Raw genomic sequence first — 24,037 nt, forward strand, 5'->3', positions numbered from 1 at the left:
GAACAGAAAATTGTCAGGCTAGAACTTGCGGGTGTGAATTGGGATGACATTTTGGAGATGCGGTCGATGTTTAGGCATCTTTTCCTGGCAGTTTCGATGAGATAAGTTAAGTAAAAAAATGGAGGGTGAAGGAGTCATGATTGACAAGAGAGGTGGAAAATCTAGTCAGGTGGAAGAAGGTGGCATACACGAGGTTTCGGCAGCAAGGATCAGATAGATCTCTTGAGGAATATTGGGTAGGAAGAAAGGAGCTTGAGGGGGCTAAGAAGAGCAACAAGGGGATATGAGATGGGCTTGGTGAGTAGGGTTAAGGAAATCCCCAAGGCATTCTTCACATGTGAAGAACAGAAGGATAGCAGGAGTAAAGGTAGGACTGATTAGAAAAAAAGGTAGGAAGATGTACCTGGAGGCTGTGGAAGTGGGTGAGGGACCAGTCTTCACCAAGGAGAGAGACCTTGATGACGGTGAGGACAATATAGATGGGGTTAATGTTCTAGAGCAGTGGTTCTCAACCTTTCTCTTTCCACTCACATACCACTTTAAGTATTCCCTATGGCATAGGTGCTCTGTGATTAGTAAGGGATTGCTTAAGGTGGTATGTGAGAGGAAAGAAAAAGTTTGGAAACCACTGTTTTAATCGTACCTTAATGACTCGTCATGTGCACGGTTTCATGACTTCAAAGGAAAGGGCCAATGACAATTTTCCTCAAGCAAAAATAGTTCAGTAACAACTGGGTCTAGAGCAGTGATTCTCAACCTTCACTTCCAACTCATATACCACCTTAAGTAATCCCTTGCCAATCACAAAGTACTTATGGTATAGGGATTACTTAAAGTGGTATATGAGCAGAAAGAAAAAGGTTGAGAGCCACTGGTCTAGAACATGTTGATATTAAGAGGGTCGATGTGTTGGAGCAATTAAAATGCATTAGAATGGATAAGTCTCCAAGGCCTCAGGCTGCTCCACGAGGCGAAGGAGGAGATTGCTGAGCCTCTGGCTAGGATCTTTGTGCTACCCACGGGAATGGTACTGGAGGATTGGAGGTGGCAAGTGCTGTCCCCTTGTTCAAAAAAGGTAGTAGAGAATGTCCAGATAATTATAGGCCATATGTGGTAGGCAAGCTGTTGGAAAGGATTCTTAGAGATGGGATCGATGGGCAATTAGAGAGTGGATATGGATTAATTTATTGGTTATGTGGGAGGCAGCATCTAAAGGTTGGCACAACATTGTGGACCGAAGGGCCTGTAATGTGCTGTACTGTTCTATGTTAATATTGGTTGTAGAAGGCAGGGAGTATAAATAAAGGGATGCTTAGATTAATATCATGGGCGGCACAAACAAGGTGGGCTGAAGGGCCTGCACGGTTCTGTATTCTAACTCAGCATTGAGAAAATGCTGCTTCAGTGTTTCTTCTATTGCATTGGTTTGTCATACATTTGTAAAAGACTGCTCAAAAAAAGTGCAGATTTTGTTTGGCACCACAACAGATGAGCTACTGAAGGGGTGAGCAGAGGCCTAGACAACTGATCCGGAGATATGAGTTCCAAACCCACCATGAAAGCTGGGGAATTTAAACTCAAATTACAGGGTAAATCTAGCACATAAAAAAGCATGAGAAATGTTCAGCTTTTTGCAAAAGAATATCTTCAAAGAGGAAAATCAGTCTGGCCTGGACCTGACTTAGGACCCACCAGTGTGGTTAACTCTTATCTCTCCATAGAAATGGCCCAGCACGCTACACAGGTCTGATGAGCATTAATGATGACCTCAACAACAACATCCTCATCCCCTGAATAAATAAAGAACATGGTTCTCTTACTGGATATGAATCAGGTTGCCAATTTTATGGAGCATCTTACTTCAACTTATAATTAATATATTCATGAAGGATGCTGGTGGAGAAGCTTCCCCCCCCCACCCCACCTCCTCCAGGGAAAATGTTTGTATGAAAGAATAAATAATTTTCACAATGCAGAGATGCTCCAAAATCATCTCAGTATCTTGCTTCCACACACATGCAGGCCACAATTTGATTGTTTGTGTAGATTCAGAAAGGGTAAGTTCAGTGGTACATCATTTAATACTCCTTAGACATTCCTTTGGGCACACTTGCTTCTAATTTAAATATAATCCTGCACATGCAAATTGAGCATATATCGAGCCTGACACCTGACAATCAACTTGACTAGTTCAGCACAGACTCTTTGGCCCATGGTGTTGTGCCAACCTATATAAACCAACTCAGCAATCTAACCCTTCCCTCTCTCACTCCCATAACCTTCTAATTTCTTGCATTTATGTGCCTGTCTAAAGCAGCTTTCTGGTGGCCAGAATACCCCGATGTAAAGCCGCCTATTCTACCTGAATGCAGCTGTCAGGAGGCCACCTGAAAGCGGAAAACCCGGCCCCGAGGAGTACCTACCCAACCCTCCTCGGGGAGGTATATTCTCCGCTTCCGAGCAGTCCCCCGAGGCACCTGAAAGCAGCAGTGGCTGCTAGGGGGCAGACTGATGATGTCGTGGTGACGTCATCAGCCTGAGATGCTGTGGTGCAAATTTTGAAAAACTGGAGCATGTGCAGGCTCAGCATTACTGGTACAGTCACATTTTTCGGTACGTTAGAGGCATTTCTCTTCTCTGCTCCAGGGCTGCCATGATCCTGTGCTCCTTTCTGCTTCAGTCTTGACGTGCTGAAATGACGTCACGACAGCGGGCAGGACTACGGCCACAGTCGACAGGAGCCGGCGTTCACTCTGAAACGCCTCTCCTGCAACCGGCCCTTTCAGGTGCCAGAACAGCGCCTTCAGAGCTGCCACCTGAACGTTGATTTGAACACACCCGCAGCCACTTCTGCAGGCGCATTCTCGGGGCGATTGTATCTGAAAGTGGTTTAAGAGTCCTTTAAACTGCTCTCTGTAAAAAGATGTACCCCTGACATCTCCCATAAACTTTCCTGCCCTCACTTTGTACAGATGTCCCAGGGAAAAAGGTACTAGCTGTTCATCCTAACTATGTTGGCTCGTAGACTTCCATTACGTCATCTCTCATCCCTCTTTGCTCCACAGAGAAAAGCCCCAGCTCTGCTAACCTTGCTTCAAGGCATGTCCTCCAATCCAGGAAACATCCTGATAAATCACCTCTGCCCCTTCTCCATTGCTTCTACATCCTTCCTGTAAAGAGGAGCCCAGAACTGAACACAACATTCCAAGTGTGGTCGAACCATTTTTATAGAACTGCAACATTATGTCTTGACTCTTGAACTCAATCCTCTGCCTCATGAAGCCCAACATATCATAAGCCTTTATAACTATCAACCTGCGTGACAACCTTGGATTTGGACCCCAAGGTCGATCTGTTTTTCCACACTTTTAAGAATTGTGCTATTATCCATGCACACTGCCTTCAAGTTTGACCTTCCAAATTGCATCACTTTCACACTAATCTCTATCTGCCATTTTTCTTCCCAACTCTACATCCTGTTGCAACCTATGACAACCTTCCACGCTATCAAGAAATTCTTCCTTGAATCTGTACAATGTACTTATGTGTATGACAATAAACCACATTAAAAGTAAATAAATAATCAATATCTTTCTCTTTACAACTTGTGCTTGTTGACACAATGCAGGTGAAGCAGGTTTGCTTAATGAACAATCACAATCTGGACCATTCTTCTAGTAATGTAAATGCCGTCCCACCCATTCCTGTAATACTGGGGTCACATTCTGTAGAGGATCAGATGGTGTACATGGCAGCACAGATGGAAAAAAAGTCAGGAAGAAGGCACTTGGGTTGGTCGATTTAATTGCCACTGAACGCTATTGACACTATTAATCATTGAAATGTTTATTGGAAGATTTGAATCACTTCTCAAAACACTTATGGTGAAAAACGCTTACTAGATGCATCTATTATGTTTTTTAGATAGAATTTGCATGATTTTACCAGACTAATGAATGTCACGAACGACCAAAACTCAAGATCTCCGTTTCCTTACACAAGTTTAGACAGCATACCAGAAGTGCGGTAATTAAAGAGGCAGGACTTGCAACGCGTGTCATTGTTATGTGCTATTCATTGGCCTGGTGTTCACAGAATGCCTGCAGTAATCTTTAGACTGCAGGAAATTTACTAGGGGTCTAGGAGCTAAAATATCAGAATGGGAATGGCACCCTCATTCCCGTTCTGACCTTTTTATACAGACTGCGTTCCAGGAAAATGCCAATAATTTCCTGTATCTCAGTAGCTGTGTGAAAAAAACCCCAGAATATATGTCACCACTTTCTGTTTTGACTGAGATAGCATATTATTGGTGCATTCTATGAATTTGAAGTGAGGCTGGGGAGAACTGGGGAGTGAAATGAGTGGGAATGAATTAGCAGCCTCTCTTTTTACATTTTGCACCACATTTTATTTCCAATTTAAAGACTAAGAGGACAGCAAAATTGCTGACACACTACATACAGCACCAAAAATATTAAGACTACACCCTATACATTTTTAAAAGTTTGACAGATGGAATATAGAGCAGAATTGTGACCTTATATATAGAATTGTAGGCATTATTTATTGCAGATTTATTACCAAGCCAGGAAAATTCACAAGTCTTTAATTTTCCCTTGTGCTTAACAAAATATATCAGACACTGCATGTATGCATTGGAAATACAACATCCTATTCAATCAATGGAAAGTTTGACTTCCCAGCACTCTCAGATTGTCCAAAAGTTTGTAAAATGCATCCTCTTCAATTGAAAACATTCGTTTTCAAACTTTTTCTTTCCACTCACATACCACCTTAAGTAATCCCTCTGCCATAGGTGCTCTGTGATTAGTAAGGGACTACTTAAACTGGTATGTGAGTGGGGAAAAAAAGGTTGAGAACCTCTGCCCTTGACCAGGCCAGGGGTGAAGTGCTAATATTTTAGGTGCCAGAGCTCACCAAAAACAGCAACAAGGAGATATCTCAAGACCTGGCCTTGGTGGCCGCCATGCTGTATTTAACGTTGTATAATTGAGAGTGAATGGTAGGATGAGGAAGGAGGATGACCGGTATGTCCAAAATAACGTTAAGTGGGGGATGGGGGGGCCTGTGTGACCCCATGAGGTGCCGGTGCAGCGCCTGGGTAGCCTCATGAGGTGACGGAGCTGCTAAGCTCTGGCAGCACTGCCCCCACTGCTCTCGACCCAACTGTTACTCAAATATTTTGACTGAGAAAAATTGTCATTGTCCCATTTCCTTTGGAGTTCTCAAGCCGTGCACATAACGAGTCAATTAGGTACGATTAAAAAAAGTGGTTTTCAAACCTTTTTCTTCCCAGACATATACCACCTTAAGCCATCCCTTCCTAATCACAGAGCACCGATAGCATAGGGAATACTTAAAGTGGTATGTGAGTGGAAAGAAAACGTTTGAAAATCACTGTTCTACATCAAGCTAAAACATCAATATATAGTGGGGCCCTTGAATAACATGGGATGTTGTAACTGGAGTTAAAAAGATGTAGGATGTACAAGTAAGGTTTAGAAAGCTGAAATAGGAAAGAGTACTCGAGGAATATGAAGGGAGCAGGGAAAAAATTAAATAGGGAATCATAGAGGGCTAATGGGGACCATGAGATGTCCTTAGTAAGTATCATTAGGAGAATCCAAAGGCATTTTATGAATACTTCGAAAACAAGGGTGTAGCAACACTGAAAGACAAAGGAGGGAATTTATGCCTGGAACCTGAGGAAGTGAATGAGATACTTACCTTTTTGAAATGAAAACTTTCAATCCCTCCCTGGTTTGGAATCTCAAGTGTCCAAGAATGCAAATGGCACAGAAAGTGGCAAATTTAGCCAGGTCCATCACAGGCTCCAAACTCATGTGGCTTGAAGCAATCTATGTGAGGCACTGCCTCAAGAAGGAAGCCAATATCATAAAGGATCCTCATCACCCTTGTTGCAATCTCTTCTCACTGCTACTTTTAAGCAGAAGGTAACAGGGGTTTGAGGACTGGCATTTGTCTGTGCAAAAAAAAATGTTTTTTCCCTCCCCAACAACGATGCGGTTCTTGAACCTCCCAGTAAAGCCTGAACCCTAACCATAAACTACTCCAGGACCATCGAAAGATCCATCTGCTGTGTTGTAATATCATTTTTATTTGCAACTGTGAATATTTATCTATCCTTTCCCTTTTTCTGTCTCATGGCATACCTCCACAGTTTTGTAATGACAGGCATCAAAAACCATTAAGACTGATTAGAAAGATCAATAAGTCGAGAGAGGGAGAGAGAAAATTACTACGCTGTTTTCAGGAACAAATGTATGTACATATATTTGGCATTGTAATTTAATTATATTATGGGAGATTGTTTGTATGTACAGGTGTCAATTCGATGTTCGTCAGTTAGGACCACTTGTATATACAGCATGTATAATTATATGAGGCACAGATGGGTAGATTGCAAGAATCGTTTTCACAGATAGGAAACAGCAAATACTAGAGGGCATCAATGAAAGGTGAGAGGGGAAAAGTTGAAAGGGGATTTGCAAGGCAAATTCTTTTCATGGCAGGAATATGCTGCCAGGGGAAGTGGTGGAAGCAGATAAATAGCCCTCTCAAAAGGGCATTTAGATAGGTACATCAACATGCAAGGAATGGAGGGATATAAACCACATTCAGGCAGATGGGACCAGTTTAAATTGGCACTGTGATCAGCACAGCTATGTGCCGATGATCTTGTTCCTGTGCTATACTTTTCTATGTTCTAGAAGCACTTCCCTTGGTATCAGCCCCTGGAGAACGTGCAGTTTCCTCTATTCTGAAAAACAACCTTCCATCATTTCCTGTTAGTTAGCCAATTTTGTCTCCAAGTTTCTCCATTCCTTTTGTATTCCAAAGCTTTCAATTTTGATTGGATGCCAACTGTCCTGCGCTTTACCAAATTGGATTTGAAAATCCACATCAACCACATTTCCCGCAAGTATCATTTTCTATTGCTTCAACAAAATAATCCAAACAAGTTGATTGGAAATTATATGCCTTTTCCCTGATCAGGCAATTTCCTGCCTTGCTTCCTTCAGCTACCGAGGGTGCATGTGAGTCAGAAAAGATGATTTATGTACGGTTGGCTTTTCCACGGTCTCCTGTTTATCAATTTGAAGAAGGAGGGGGTTTTGCAAGTGAGAGAGAGAAGAACATGTGGCTGGCAGTTTGAATCTCAGATGGAGAGAGAGAGGCACACAGCTGAAATAAGCTGAAATAGAAGCTCTAGAGTGGGGGATGGCTGGAAGTGCTATCTGTCTGATATTTCTCTTGGAATAAGTGGAACAGAAAGGAACTCTGTGTTAGCCTGAAAGAAAGAGGTTATCATCTGGAGAACCCTGATGGAGCAAGTTTCATCAGCAAGACATTGAGGTGACTAATGGTGGTACCTCAGTTGTGGAAATCCTGGAACAACAAATCTCTCTCTGCAAACCTACAAGAACCTTCCTGAGCAGTAACCATTTACCTTTCGAGCACCAAAGCCTGGTGAACTTTATACATGTTAAATTCTGTGCACAGTCTAAGAATTGCCTGCAACCAGTGAACTTGGAAGAATGAGAAGTGAGATTGAACTGTAAACTAAAGAACTTTTCTTAAATTTACACGCACATTACATACACGTGCGCTTAGAATTAGAAGGGGGTTAAGTTGGGTTAGTTAAGTTAATAGTGATAAGTTAAAGTTTGATTCTGTTTTCATGTTTAAAGATAATTAAAAACAACTTTTGTTTAAGTAACCATAACATTTGTCCTCAGTTGTGGTCGCAGTCAGAGCAATATCCTCAGTCAGGGACTTTCAGACAGAATGATGTGTTTCTAGAATTGGATTATAGACTAGTACACTTGAATATATTTCCATTGCCATGTTGCTTTTATACTCTATTTCACTCTCTTCAACCAGAAATATTATAAAAAAGGTGCAAAATGTATTTTTATGCACAATTTGCAATCTGGTGATTTTTTTTCCCCTCACGTAATTCCCGCGCTCAAATATTTAATTAATCAGGAAATAAAGCATTCAAAAATAATTTTGTCCCAGTAACTGTTTATTTGGATTATCTGGCAGTGGCAGTTTAATAAAAGCAACACTCATGATTCAGATCTCATCCAGTGATAAAAACAGGGATTAATCTGTTCCTGTCTCCTCATCGTTGGACTGAAATAATTGCAGGTTTAAGTTACTTCACTGCATTCACTTGATTGTATTCTTGCCTCTCCCCAGCAGACAGACAGGATCAAATGATCATGTGGCTCAACATATGGGTTTACCTAATGGGCTGATACCTGAGTAAACAGAAGGCTCGACTAGTGCGGGGAATCATGATCTTAACTTCATTCTTCAGATCGAGCTGCTGGGATTAAATTTCTTCTTTGTATTACCGACAACAAATGTATAAACATGGTAATTATTCTGCCTTCTATACACACGGAGAAAATCTCACGTTATTTTTTTCTATGTTTATGGCTGATCGGCACAGTGAACTTTTAGCATAAATTATCTAAAACCATCTGCAAACTTTTTTCCCACCAAAGCAACCACAGACTACTTTCTACTGTATTCTGTTCAAACTCAAACCGTCATGAGTTATCCTTAAAGAAGATTAACCTATCAAAACAGTCTTTTGACTTATTTTTACACTGACATACAAAAAACTCAGTAAAAAGTCCTCTCTGCTGTTGGCTGGATTCAAAAAACATTGCACAAGTTTTCTGAAGAGACATTAACTGATTTGTCATATTTCAATAACACCAAGCTTTGGTGATTGACTAAAAGAAACCAGCAGGTCTATTTTAAAATAACTGCCTAGTTAAAGTGCATTGAAAATGGCCACACACTGAAGCAAAAGAATCATTTGTCCTGCTGCTCCCTGCTCCAACTATTTGCCAAGGTTAAAATTAGATTTAAAAAGATTTAGCACGTCATGTTAACCCAAACTATCGGAGAGAGAAAAAGTACATAATTGCTTCTTGCTCCGTGTTAACTTCAAATAAGAACATAATTGGACAAAATACCCAATTCCTTGGGATTTTCAACGGGGTTAAAATCAACAATTTAATATAGTGCGACGTGAGACAGAGAGGAAGAGAAAGTAACAACAATATTGATTTAATAACAGACAGAAACAGAAAGAGGAAGGTAAATCAAGACTGATAAAGGGGAAAACGATCAGAGATGTCTGAGGAAATAAAAATTGAAAATCGGCAGAAACCCAAGACTGATAAAAACGGAGAACCCGGAGAGGATGGGAAGAAGGGGGAGTGCACTAAAAAGGTAGATAAGAGCCAAGAACTGACCTGACATCTACATTTCTGAATGCAATTGCAGCCCAAGCATGGTTAGATTGCATCAAAAGTTTTTTTTAACAAGACTCAATGACATTACTAATATCAGGATATTAGTCATAGAGTATCATGAGGAAATCAATCAGAATAATCTCTGTGTCTGGACAGGCTGGGGAGTTTCAAGCAGAATGACGTGTTTTTTTCCAATTACTGGATTATGGTTCACCCTGGCACACTTGACGCATTTGGAGAGGATTTTCATAGCTCGGTTACTCTATGGAAATCAGGTCGCAAATGGAAGAAGCTGAAAGATGGGGGGCGGCTTGATGTTGAATGCCTTCAAAATGAGCAAGGACAAAAATGAAGGTCATTTTCTAATTGTTTAAGTAAGGTGGCATACCATGTAAAATGTGGTAGCAGGAATAAGTCTGCAAAATTATACAAAGCATAGAATACTGTAAATTATTTTAAGTTTGCTCACTTCACTTCATCTTCTTTGGGAGTCGAAATGAAGAAACACAGTTTTGGCTTTCTTTATCACTGCAGTTCTTGAATGAATTCTTAATACACCCGTTCAGTTTTCCATCATTTCAATGCTGCATATAAATTAGATTGATGATATGTTAAAATAACACTAGCAGAAACACCATTACAAATTTTGTGTAAAAATAGCCCTTGCTCTGATTTATATTTTCTTCACATCATGTATGTTCTCCAAACAAAGATTTGTTCCCCAGAATTCCTTTCTGCTTGGCTCGTCCCCATGGAAATTAGGTTGAGGCTGAGAACTAATAGTGTGGGAAACTGCTGATGTTTGTATGTGCCCTTCTGTTTAATAGAACACTTTGGAATACCAGATTCTCCTGCCACCGTGGCCAGAAAGTAGCTGATCCTTTAACCTTTGATTCTCTTAACTTTTTCTGGCAATGAAAGTTGGTCAAGACACTACAGCAAAATCAGACAAGTCCAAAATAACATCAGTTAATAATTTGCTGTTGTTTTGCACTTGTGGCATTGAACAACATTACCATGGATTTTTCACTAATAACAAGGTGGAACTTGGCTAAAATGTGAAAATATTGGAACCAGAACAAAAGTATAGCAAGGAATATGGAGTCAAACTGAAATCAAAGATGAGAATTATGATAGGCGACAAATAGAACAGAGATGAGGAAAGAGTTTCTTCAATCAGAGGATTTTGAATCTGTGAAATTTGTTGTCACATTTGGCTTGTGCAGGCCAAGTCATTGGACATACTTAAAATAAGTTCTTGATTAGTCAGGGCACCAAACATTATGGGGAGAAGGCAGAGGAATGGGGATGAAAAGAAAAATACATGGCTATGTATTGGGTTGGACGGTGGAGCAGACTTGATGGGGTGATTGACCTCCTTTTGTAGTCATAAACAATTAGGGAAATAAAGAAAGAGGAATTGCACGTGGTTGGAACAGCTGGGAGCTGGTAATAATTTCCGGGAGAAGGGACTTTTCCAGGATTTGAAAGACCCCACTCCATGCCACAGGTGAGGAATGAGGGGAAAGCAATGATAACAAGTGCATAGCTGGCTATCTTCTCCACACACAATTTGTGTAGTAACAGCAAAACATCTTCAGGCTCTTCACAAATCAAAATTAACATGTCAGCCACAAAACTGCACAGTGCTTTTTTCATCACCATGCAATCCATAATTGATTTTACTGAAACTCATATCAGCGATCTAATCTAGGTGAAAATATGCTAACAGAGGAAGCAAACCACTATTGTAAACAACAATCCATTAGTGAAGTCTCTTGAGCACTCTTCAAAGCTCTTCCAAAAGCTGTGAGGCCCCGATATGTCTAACATGGGGCAGAGCTCCAGTATTTCAAATAAGATCTGTTTTTAAGTGTTTGTATGTAACCTACTCTAACAAACCTTTCCCAATGTATCTCCCCAAAACATATCTATATACTCTGTCACACCACATTGGCCTGACTGACATCTTCCTGGCTTCCGTTGTGCACCGAATGATCCTCACAGAATGCAAATTTTGGCTTGAGCCAAACAAGTCAGAGTTTAAAACTTCACACAATGACTGCTGTAGGACAGGAGCACTTTGCACAACATTCTAATTTTATTCTAGTTTTAAAGCATGCACTGCTGACATCGGGAATCTGTTGGAACTGAATAAAAATGTTTCTCAGATATCTTTCTCAGTCCAAAGGACTTAGAACTAATGGGGAATGCCACCTGGAACTTTTGGCTTCAGTTGCTCGGTTGAGAGACTGCAGGCAGCACTCCACTATAAGATACTTTAGGATAGGGACAGTATGTCAGGTCACTCACGAGAGGTCAGATAAGTCAGGCAGGAGGCAAAAATTTGACCTCATCCTAATATGATATTTGCATGCTTGCATAAGTTCAGAATTGCTCTGCAGTGGACACCAAATGGATGTGGTCTTCAACAATTCACGCTGCATTGTTTTGGTGTTACTACACAAATTGTGTGTGGAGAAGATAGCCAGCTATGCACTTGTTATCATTGTTTTCCCCTCATTCCTCACCTGTGGCATGGAGTGGGGTCTTTCAAATCCTGGAAAAGTCCCTTCTCCTGGAAATTATTACCAGCTCCCAGCTGTACCAGTGGAAGAGCACCAAGCACAGCCTGAATAATATGAGGCAGTAGCCTCTTTTAGACTGCAGCACCTGGTAGCCCTCCTGGGACCCAGGTGCGATTGCTGGGGCAAAGGTGCTGGAAGCACCTTTTAAATTGCAGGGGGATCTACCCATTAAATCACCAGTGATACAAGGGGGATCCTGCCCCCGCAATGTTGCATAATGTAATCCCTGGAGGTACTGCAGGATGCTCAGATGCTGGCTGCCTCGTGATGCACACATGCAAGCGCTGACGTCACCTGCATGAGCCTGTGGTCGTGACCTAGGTAAGTTTAACGAAGATCCCTGACTACTTCTGAGGTAGGTCAGGGACCCGGTTGGATTCCGATGGAGTTGAGCAGGTCAGACCCTTTCTAACTGCATTTTACATGGTAGTTTGAAAGAGACAAGAGACTGTAGTGCACCAGGCATAGCTTGATGACCTCACTGTCCTTGAGAAGGTTTGTTTCCTCTGCATCAGTAGTTGCTGAATTCAAGAGCACACTCCCCTGCCCCTTCCTCCTTCTGCCATCTAACCCCCCCTCCCCACCATCGTTTTATTGGTGCCTTTATTTTTCTCATACCTTAACGAAGGGCTCAGGATGAAAACGTTGGTAACCCTTAACTTCCTATCGATGCTGAGCGTCCTGCTGAGTTTCTTCCACACTTTTGTGTTGTATTGCACTCAACTTCAGCATCTGCGGACTTTCTCCTTCAGCCCTCTCCCTGCCCCCTTTGCACATTTCTTTCCTAGTTCTTGCTCTTTCAGTGCAAATGAAGGAGGAAAGGAAGAGTGAACAACCTTTTCACTGTCCTACCTTCGTAGCTGTGTCTGTTTTGAATGCAATAGTTGCATGTGATTGAGAGAGGGAGCAGCATATTTATTGATCTTCTGGATTATTTGAAAATTGTGAAGGTTCTTCACAACTGTTCCAATGCAAAACGATTCTCACTCCCAGAGAGCACTACTTGAGCTACCTCCTTCCAGTTCTTCTCCTGGACATTCTGGTTCCAGTCCTGTCAGAGTATCTGGCTATGTACCAAAAACCTGTGCTGAACAACTTGTCAATGTATTCATGGATACCTTCAACATCTCACTCCAGCAGGGCATGGTACCCACCTGTTTCAAACAGGCGGCAATCCTACTGGTGCCCAAGAAGAGTGTGCTATCCTGTCCAAATGACTATCGACCAGAGGCACTCACATCAACAGTGATGAAGTGTTTTGAAAGATTGGTGTTGAGACAAATCAGCTCCAGTCTGAGCGGTAACTGATCCATTCCAATTCACCTACTGGAGCAATAGTAGGTAGCCACAGTGGATGCCATCTCACTGGCTCTATACAAAACCCTGCAAAACCAGGACAGCAAAGATGCTTTATCGACTACAATTCACCATTCAACACCATCATCCCCTCAAAACTGACCAGCAAGCTCCAAGACTTGGGATTCTCAACTTCTTCACCTTCAGACTATAATCAGTGAGGATTAGTAAGAACATCTTCTCCACAATCTCCATCAATACCAGAACTCCACAGGGCTGCATTCTTAGCCCCCTGCTCTACTCTCTATACACCTATGACTGTGTGGCTTGGTACGACAACAACTACAAATTTGTAGTGGGTTGCATTAAAAAGGGGAAATCAGTCAGCCTGCAGGAGGGAGATTGAAAACTTGGCTGAATGGTGCATCAATAACAACCTCACACTCAATGTCACCAAAACCAAGAAGTTGATTGTTGACTTCAGGAAGGGAACACCAGAGGTGTATGATCTAATGATAATTGGGGGATCAGAGGTGGAGAGGGTGAGCAAATCTAAGTTCTTTGGGAGTCACTATCTTGGAGGATCTTTCCTGGACCCAACACACAAATGGCATCGTGAAGAAAGCACGTCAGTGCCTCCACTTAGTCAGAGGTGAGCGGAGATTTGGTATGACATTGGAAAACCTGGCAAAATTCTGCAGATGTGAGGTGAAAAGTGTGTTGACCAGGTGCATCACCTTCTGGAATGGGGACACCAATACCCCTGAGCTTAAAGCCCTGCAAAAGGTCAGGGACAGAGCCCTGGACATCATAGTCAGAACCTTCTCCGCCTCCATCTGAACATCTACAGGGTATGCTGCCATCGGAGAGCAGCAACATCCACCAAAGAACCACACCACCCAACAAAGGCTCTGTTCTCACTGCTACCATCAGAAAAGAGGCATAGGTGCCACAAGGCTCACACCACCAGGTCCAGGAACAGCTGCTACCCCTTCACCATCAGACTCCTCAATGACAAGCTCAATCAGAGACTCATTTAAGGACACTTAATTTTGCAATTTATTGATTTTTTTTCTCTCTGTATTGCTATTAGTTTGTTTAATTTTTTTTACTTGTTTAAATGTGTACCTTGAGTACAGTTTTATAGCACTACTGTACCAATAAGTGTTAATTCTGCCTCACTGTCAGGAGAAAAATAATCTCGGGATTGTAATGCGCCATCATGTATGCACTCTGACAATAAATTTGACCAAAACATATTTGTCCTTCTCTCTGAATCTGGGAATTTTCACCCTCTTCCCTGACCCCTCCCTCTCTTTCATGGGACCTACAATGCTTGATGTGTCATGATGTTCTTTTACATTTAATGCTTAGTGAACAATTAGCTGCTGTGCAGAAATAGCTATTGCACAGATCCCCATTCAATACTTCTGGGTATCATTTTTTTTTAGGAAGCTCATTTTGAAACTAGCTAAAAGAGTGGTGTTCCACTATACCAAAAGCAGGTCCAATCCAATTTCAAGATTCACATTATTCAGTAAGGTACTGATGCGCATTGCAGAGCCCCTGAAAAATTGAGGTTTGTTACTGCAGTATTTATATCTCTGACATATTCACAATTAAAGCATTTTGTTACAATAAGAATGATTGCAGAAGGTAGATATTAGCGGATAATTTTCTCCCACATTCATGTGTCCATGGGACAGATGATGCAATACCATTCAGATATGGTTTGAGCCAACATTACTTTGTGCTGGTGCAGCGGTTTTCATGTTGCATCAGTGCATAAAGCCATCAATAACACAAAAGATCAATGCCCAACAATACACCTAATTGGGATATTGACTAATGCCATTTTGAGTTTCTACAGAATGTATTATAACTCTAAATTATAAATTTGCATTATGGATATAAATCCAGGTATCACCATGTTTCATTTGAATCTGAAGTTCATACTGTATATATGGGTGCAACAGTCAATACCAAGGAAAAGCTGACTCCCTATTTTTGGCCCAAACAAATATTGCATGTAAAAGTCAAACCGCCCCCCTCCCCTCTATTTTTGGCCCTGGCTGCCCGCCCATCTGAGCTCCCGATGCCCCGACTGTGGACTCTCGCCTCGGCTTCTCCTGCCCACTCATGCTCCTGACACCATGAATGTGGGCCTACCACCCAATCCTGGCCGCTCCCGGCCAAGCTCCGGATGCCCCGGCTGCCGGACCATTCAAGCTCCAGGTGCCCTGAATGACGGAGGTACTTAACTTAGGTCAAAAGTAGTATGCGGGTAATAGTTGGCCTCCCCGCAAATTTTACGCTAAAAATTGGACAAATTTTTATTTGACCATTCCACTAAAATATGCGGTATGTTCTATGATCAATTACAATGCACCTACATCACTCTTTGTGTCTGTTTATTTTTAACCTATGTCTTCTTTCTTTGGCTTGGCTTCGCGGACGAAGATTTATGGAGGGGGTAAAAAGTCCACGTCAGCTGCAGGCTCGTTTGTGGCTGACAAGTCCGATGCGGGACAGGCAGACACGATTGCAGCGGTTGCAAGGGAAAATTGGTTGGTTGGGGTTGGGTGTTGGGTTTTTCCTCCTTTGCCTTTTGTCAGTGAGGTGGGCTCTGCGGTCTTCTTCAAAGGAGGTTGCTGCCCGCCAAACTGTGAGGCGCCAAGATGCACGGTTTGAGGCGTTATCAGCCCACTGGCGGTGGTCAATGTGGCAGGCACCAAGAGATTTCTTTAGGCAGTCCTTGTACCTTTTCTTTGGTGCACCTCTGTCACGGTGGCCAGTGGAGAGCTCGCCATATAACACGATCTTGGGAAGGCGATGGTCCTCCATTCTGGAGACGTGACCCATCCAGCGCAGCTGGATCTTCAGCAGCGTGGACTCGATGCTGTCGACCTCTGCCATCTCGAGTACTTCAACGTTAGGGGTGTAAGCGCTCCAATGGATGTTGAGGATGGAGCGGAGACAACGCTGGTGGAAGCGTTCTAGGAGCCGTAGGTGGTGCCGGTAGAGGACCCATGATTCGGAGCCGAACAGGAGTGTGGGTATGACAACGGCTCTGTATACGCTTATCTTTGTGAGGTTTTTCAGTTGGTTGTTTTTCCAGACTCTTTTGTGTAGTCTTCCAAAGGCGCTATTTGCCTTGGCGAGTCTGTTGTCTATCTCATTGTCGATCCTTGCATCTGATGAAATGGTGCAGCCGAGATAGGTAAACTGGTTGACCGTTTTGAGTTTTGTGTGCCCATTCAGAGCCAGCTCTTCAGCGCTTGACGTCCTGCTTTGCGGAAACTGCCAAAATGTTTGGCCTGGAAGTCAGCCTGAAGAAAACTGAGGTCCTCCATCAGCCAGCTCCCCACCATGACTACCAGCCCCCCCACATCTCCATCGGGCACACAAAACTCAAAACGGTCAACCAGTTTTAACCTATGTAGTGTGATGTATATAGCCATAGCGTCAGAGAGGGATTTAAACCTTTGATGTCTAAAGATTAGAAAACAAGGCAGAGTTTGTATCACCTGCTGTGAACACATTAGAACAAAGACTGCTGCTCCTCCTTTTACATAAGTTCATAAAGTAATGATCATGTAGGTAAGTATGATTACTAAGCTCTTTTACACAGCCACTGAGAAGCAGAACGTTTTTCTAAATTTTCTGCTCCGCTGGCAGTGTAAAAATGCTGAGACATAATTTTTCCACGAGGACCCCTACACATTCTTACGGAGCGGCAGCAGTCTAAATTGACACCAGGCACTCCGCAAAAATGGGCTCTTGGCCCCAACCACCTTGCTCCCTGCCCCTGGCCGTCCGTTGCCCTCCCCCTCCACCTACTCCAGGGGTGCCATGCTGCCGAGCCCAGAGTTCACGTGAACGCCACACTGGCTCGCAGCAAGAAACAGGCAGCAACAGTTCAATGCGTGAGCAATGGCCGTCTTTCTTACCCATAATCCCTCCCGCAGTTGGAACCGCTCAGTGCATCCCTTGCTCTGGCAGAGTGGTTCCAGCTGCGTGGGGGAATTATGGGTAAGGAAGGCAGCCATTGCTCCTGCGTTGAGCCAGCCACCGCCTGCTTCTCTCCCACCGGGTGCTGGGGCCAAGTCACCTTTCCACCAAAGGTAAGAGAGGGTGCCCACGGGGGCAATGGTTGGGACAGAGGATGAAAGGGACGGGGGACAGGATGGAGGTTGACGGTGGGAAAGGGGGGAAACGGGGGCAATGGGGGATGACTTACCCCTACCTCAAATATCCAGCCTCTGAAAATGCCCTGCCTGTGTGAATGGGCATTCTGGAGGTTAGCATGCTGAGTTTTTATGTAAAAATGCCAGACGATTTGGATATTTTGTGCACTGTCCAAATGCTTTGTAGCTGAAGGGTTAAAATCTAAACAAAAGTCATGCTAATTAATCCTGAAACAACTTCCTAATAGCCACTGGTGCCAAAAAGGACAATGAAATTAATGATGTTTGAATGGCTGAGGCTGGACTGTTCCCAAACCCATCATGCATTCCAAATAGTTCAAGCCATGCAGTCTGTTTAAAAAGATCAGGACGGGAATAAGGACTCAGTCCCGCTCCGACATTTTACCTTCTCAACCCCTAGTTATTTTCACGGATCGCCTGCTGTCTAAACTGAACTGTGAACAATGGGCTAATGAATAGGACATCCAGCCTCCTTAAATACCGCACTTCAGGTATTTTGACTAAACTTGAGGGGTGATACGGATACTTAAGAGTTTTGGTTGTTCCTGTGTTATGGTTTTTAGACTGCAATGTAAGGAAAAATCACTGAAAAAAATTAACTTAATCACTGCCCATGTGGTTGTTCACACTGGGCCCCTTTTTAGACTGCAAGCACCTGAGTGCATCAGTCCCGGTGGTTGGACGTGCAGTAGAGTGGATGACTGTCAACGGATTTTTCCGGTATGATATACACTGCAGGCTTCCTCCAAAAGGTTGTAGGGGTCCTGCAGGATAAATCACGGTGCCGGAATTGACTCAAAATTCATGCATGTTCCTTTTAGACTGCCCTTGTAGCAGCAAATTTCCTTGATTGTGCTGTTACATGTCCGCCGTGTAAAAACCATATGTGAAAGGCCGCTCCTGGAAGGTAGAATACACTTCAGAATAGAAAAATCATGTGTTCGACATAAAAAAACATAAGAGAGAAATATTTCACGTTATAGTCCAGTACATATTAAATCTTCTAAAAATGAAACATCTTAGCATGTAAACCTTTGACAAAATGTCAATGGAAATATTGGAGTATGAACCCCAGAAGATTCATCTCCAGAATCTACAGCAATGCTTGGTTCAAAAAGGGGTGTGTTTTTTTTTAAATTCAGAGAAGCATCCAACAATAAGACTGTTTTTTTCACATAGTCAAGGTTCCAGTTTATTTTATGGGGTTGCAAAGTCATCAATGAACATTTAGACATCTTAGTAAACACATTTGCCGGTGTCATTGCAGCAGATCGTATTCTCAGCAACTGTATCTCATTTTCATCCCATAACAATTTCATTAGTGAAAAAAAACAGGAACGCGGCAATGATTCTGCTTTTGCCATGAAAGAACATCCCAAATGCTGATTTAATTCCATAAATTAAGCTCATTAGGGGCCTGGCAAATCATTCATCAACCTATATCAATATCGATGTGAGGCACTGCCTCGAGAAGGCATGACAAAGGACCCCCATCACCCTCGTAATAATCTCTTCTCTATCTTCAGAAACTTGAAGACCCACACCTCCAGGTTTAAGACATTTCTTTCCCATTGCCATTAGTCTCTTGTTACGTTAATCCTGGACTGCTCTGACACACAAGATAACTGCTCGTATTATTGTGACATCACTTTTTTCATGCACATTGGTAACTATGGATGTTCATGATCTATTTTACGTATTTACTACCTCTTTTTAATTTAATTTTACTTAATGTATGCTATTGGAGATGTTTTGTTTCATGAACTACCTATTCAGTTTATGTACATCAAAATTCAACATTCAAAGCTCAGATTTATTGTCAGAATACCTACACGACATCACATCCAACTCTGAGACACTTTTTCCCTGCGGACCAGGCAGAATTTCTACATATTAATATTGAAAAAGAACTGTACATATAAAAAGGAGTGAAATATGAACCAATAAAGAAACGTAAACAAACTGCGCAATACAGAAGAAAAAGAAATTCAATCATTTATAATCTGCAAAGTAAGAAATCCTTAAGTGAGAAAAAAAAGAGACTTAAGGGTTTTCCCTTCCTAAAGTCCACAATCAGCTCCTTGGTTTTGGTGACATTGCGCGAGGTTGTGGTTAGTACATTATTCAGCCAAGTTTTCAATGTCCCTCCAGTAGGCTGACTCATCACCCCTTTTTATACAACCAACTACCATGATAGCGTCAGAAAATTTGTAGATCGTATTGTTGTTGTATTGAGCCACGCAGTTAAAGGTTAAAGGTTAAAGCCCTGGGACGGAGATTATGGAGATGTTCTTACCAATCCTCACTGATTGGGGTCTTGAGTTTAGGAAATCCAGGATATAATTACATAGTATAGCATTGAGGCCCAGGTCTTAGAGTTTGCTGATCAGTTTTGAGGGAATCAACTACAGTTGATAAAGAGCATCTGTTATGTTGAGCCATTGTGTAGAGCCAGTGAGACGGCATCTGATGTAGACCTTAATCTGCGACAGGCAAATTGGAACATATCCATGTAGCTGCTTAGACAGGAGCTGATAGGCTGATATGCTTCAACACCAGCTTCTCAAAACACTTCATCGCTTCGGATGTGAGTGCCACTTATTGGTAGTCATTTGGGCAGGTTACCACACTCGTCTTGGGAACCGGCGCAATGAGGCTTGTTTGAAACAGGTGGGTACCAGGTCCTGCTGGAGTGAGATGTCGAAGATATCCGTAAATACATTGGCAAGTTGGTCAGCACATCATCAACATTTCAGCAAGCATTGAAGAAATATTGTTAAATAGTGAAAGAAAGGTTCAAGCACTAATGAAGCAGATTAAACCAGATTAAGGCATTTTTCATGAGGGACAATTGAATAAGGACTTTGTTCAGCCACAATTTAATGCATATACGTGTACGCGTGTATGGATGTATCTATACCTTTCTGCCTGTACGTTTCCACCTGTGCCACAGAGTTGAATGTGCCACCTGTCAGAAGAGACTGCTATTATTTAGTCATTCCCTGGTCACAGTGTTTCCACAGGGCCGGGCTGCATAAAGATATGAGCGTTCGAGAGATTAAAACTCTAACCTTGCCCTCACCAAATCAATTGTGGAATAGTTTCTTAATCACTATTCCATATCACAAAAAGGATAATAAACGATCTTTGAAGTCCCAAGTTTTTTTTTCTCTCTGGTCTGCAGTTAGTTATACACACTTAATAAAAAGGTCGAATAATGTCAGAATAAAAAAAATAAATCAAACTGAGGTTGACTTATCTAGAGAGTAAGGTTTCAAGTAACAATTACAGTTCAACTTCAGTACATGAATATGGTACAATAAGATACACACTGTGATTAGATCCCTCTGCCCATGAGTTAAATTATTTCAACAGACCATGTGCAGTTTACGCTGTCATCAGTTGATGAAGACAACCTTCGGCAAAATTTAAAGCAAAACTAAGAAACCTCTATTTAAGCTTTTAGTATATAAGCCAAATTTCAGATATCAATTTACATTATAATCTGTTTTATTCATTCCTTTCCATTCACACTCTATGATCTGCATACAATTTTCTTTAACCATAAAGGGTGCATTGTGTTTTTCAGATCATTTGATAGTCTATCTCTCTGCCTCTTTCTGTTCTGCGGAGTTATCCGAACCAGTAAGCTTCTTGAACACACACACTGAAAGAAATTACGACTGCTAATCAGTGCTTCTTCAAGAAAAGTGCACTGTCATTAAAGCTATCTGCTTCATGCCTCCATTTCAACATAATGAAATTACATTCCAGACAGAGGATTGAGTTATTATTCACAAATAACTCAATTAAGAGGCATATTTTGAAATGATAACAGAAAATGGTGGAAAGACAACAGATTATGCAGCATCTGTGGAAGGAGAAAGAACATTAATGTTTCAGGTCAGGTAAAAATGATGGCTGACTTGCTAAATGTTTCCAGAATTTTCTGATATTATTTCATACTTCTAGCACCTGCAGTGTTTTGCGTATTTTCAGGATTTTCCAGGGTCAACGTGTATTGATCTCCATTTTCCTACACTTGGGGTTCAGTGAGGGTGAATATAAATGGATGTTTTAACCACCATCTCCTGCTATGACTTCAGTGACGGTGGCTGCAAGTTCCAGAAAATCTCCAAACAACAATATCTTTCCACCTCAGTTGAAGATTGAAACTTTCTCTTCAATTAAACATTTGATTACATCTCCCTGTGACTCTTTTGTTGGCTCAGTTTCACTTTTTCCCCAAATACACCTCTGAGAGGAGTCTTGACATGTCTACAAACTGGAGATGGTTGTTTTTATTAACACCCGAGTTTAACGCTTGAATGAGTTCATAGAGAATTATCCAACTGAAATGAGAGGAGGAAGGATATTTTACAAATATGGTTCTTTACATTACGTAAAAAATTCTTTGACAGGCATTGTAACCCTGAGGCAACTAAGAATCAATCATGTAATCTGGAAATTATATCATAAATGAGGGAGAAAGACCGGAGCAAAGCCACTGGATTTCTCTAACAATCAGTCTTCTGTGTGTTAGCACTGCAAAACTGCCAGAATTATCACTAAGACCACAGCATACTGTCATCTCTGGTTCACCAGATATTTGGAGACACGCTGGACACCGCTGATACTAGATCTGAAGGTCAACACAATCTGCTGGACGAGCTCAGTAGTTCAAGCAGCATCAGAGCAAGACCAGATGGAAGTGATTGGTAAGGAGGGTGAGAGGATAGACCAGAAGAATCCAGTTGGGTGATGGGGGAGGTGGGAGATGGAATCACACCTCATATTCCACCTGCCCTGTTCTAATTTCAGGTAAAGAGTTTTTTTTAAATCTCTTCTTCTGTACCCCTTCTACACTTACCATTCCCCTTACATTTTTGTCCCCTTTCCCACCCACCTTCACCCAGTCCCCCACCCATCCTCTCTCCTTTATGGTTCCACCCCCATCTCCCCACTGGATTCTTCCCCTCTCTCCCTTACCCAGTACAATCTCCTCTACATACCACCATGGACACCATCTCTGCTTGTCAACTTCCACCACTGCTGGCTCTTGTCTTCTCATCTTCCACTCCATCCTGTACGATTCATCTTCCTCCACCTGACCCCTTTGCTTTTTTTGCTTCTCTTTCCCTTTGTTTAGCATCTGCCGATCCTCTGCCTGGGTCCATCATGTTCCTCCTCCGCCTGCTTCACCAAACCCATCCTGCCCCACCCCTCGCAACCTGGCTTCTTCACTCTATTTTAACCAGTCTCCAAACAAAAAAACGGTTTTGGCTTGAAAATATTTCAGGTTGATGAAACTTTTTGATTATTTGTGTGCTCCACATTCACTCAAACAGCAGGCGTGCATTTCCTCCAATGCACGGATCCAATTCTAAATAATTTTTTTTGAGGCAGTGGGGGGGGGAAACATTCTGCTTTGCATTTCCGACATCAACTGATTTTTTTTTGACAAGTCTACCAATGTTAGGTGTATTTTCCTTACCAGAAATCTCAAGTTAATAATTTGTGAAAGAATATGGGGTCACAACTTCAGATCGAGAATGATGAACGTTACTGAAACCTCGAAGTTAATCCCATTAAAATTGACTGAAGTCATTGCTGCTTTGTTTGAGACTAAACAGGACTCACAAGTCGACCATGAGCCGCCTGTTGTGTTGCTGAAGAGGCCTGTGCATTAATGAAGCCACTTTTAGTAACCTTCGCCCTGCACTGAATTTATATCCCAAGTACCATCTGACTGCCACCGCAGCTTGTGTTTGGACGAATCAGCAAGTGATTTGCCACAGACCTCTTCATTGAACCAGACGGATCTCACAACTCCATGATAACGTTTTTTTATTTCCCCCAAAATGTTGCCAAATTCACACACTATAAACCTCTTAGCTGAACAAATTGGCTCCAGGACAATTGACAGAACATTCTCTTCAGTAAGCTGGTTTAGTGCCAGACCATAGTGTGAGGCCCATCTGACAGACTTTTTCACGCAAACTATGTGTGCATTGTGTCCGTGGAGTCTTTTGATGAAGCTGCACCCACACCAGGGTCACTCATACAACTCAGCGCTGCATTTTACTGCCCTGTTTGTTTTCTTGGCATGGGTACCATCTTAAAACCAACCAGCACATAACTGCGCTTTCCTGCAAGTTTAACCAAGTTTTATTAATTTATATTAGTTTGATTTTATTTGATGATCAATTTCACTTAAACAAGAAACGCAATTAGTTTTTAATACTAATCACGGCAAAAGTAAAATACCACGACAAAAATATTTTTAAAATAAATCTTCTTTTGTTTGGTGTCAGTACCTACCAAATCTCAAAGGTCATGATTTGGACTCTCATGACTGCTGCCTGATACCAAATGAAAACGTATAAAACAGGTATGGTGTTTGAAAACGGCAGTAGGGTTGGGGTGGGGGGGGGGGGGGGGGGGAGAAGAATTTGAGTGTTCAGAAGAAGTGCACAACAGATGTATTTTTTAAATGCAGGGGAGTGAGACACTGAAGGTCATTAGAGGGATAGAGAAGACAAAAGATAACAAGTGGGAGAGCTACAGGAGCCACCAATCACAGTGAGTTTTAAAATGGTGGTAGAGCAATAGACAACAGTGG

At 42.1% G+C, this 24,037-nt stretch overlaps 1 protein-coding gene across 10 annotated transcripts in view; it reads right to left on the bottom strand.

Annotated features, from left to right (window-relative positions):
* The window catches only part of b3gntl1 (UDP-GlcNAc:betaGal beta-1,3-N-acetylglucosaminyltransferase-like 1), a 392,999-nt gene that overhangs the window by 229,264 nt on the left and 139,698 nt on the right, over nt 1-24,037 (bottom strand). Inside the window, exon 2 of one of the 10 annotated variants that reach the window (XR_011354727.1) lies at nt 9,793-9,907. The exons of 8 other annotated variants lie outside the window; for them this stretch is intronic. The gene's annotated coding sequence lies outside the window, so the exon portion shown is untranslated. Of the gene's footprint in view, nt 1-9,323; nt 9,407-9,792; nt 9,908-24,037 lie in introns of those variants that run through there. One more of the 10 variants, XR_011354728.1, reaches the window with a different exon arrangement.

The sequence above is a fragment of the Narcine bancroftii genome, chromosome 3 (genome assembly GCF_036971445.1).
Source record: "Narcine bancroftii isolate sNarBan1 chromosome 3, sNarBan1.hap1, whole genome shotgun sequence".
NCBI lineage: Eukaryota > Metazoa > Chordata > Chondrichthyes > Torpediniformes > Narcinidae > Narcine > Narcine bancroftii.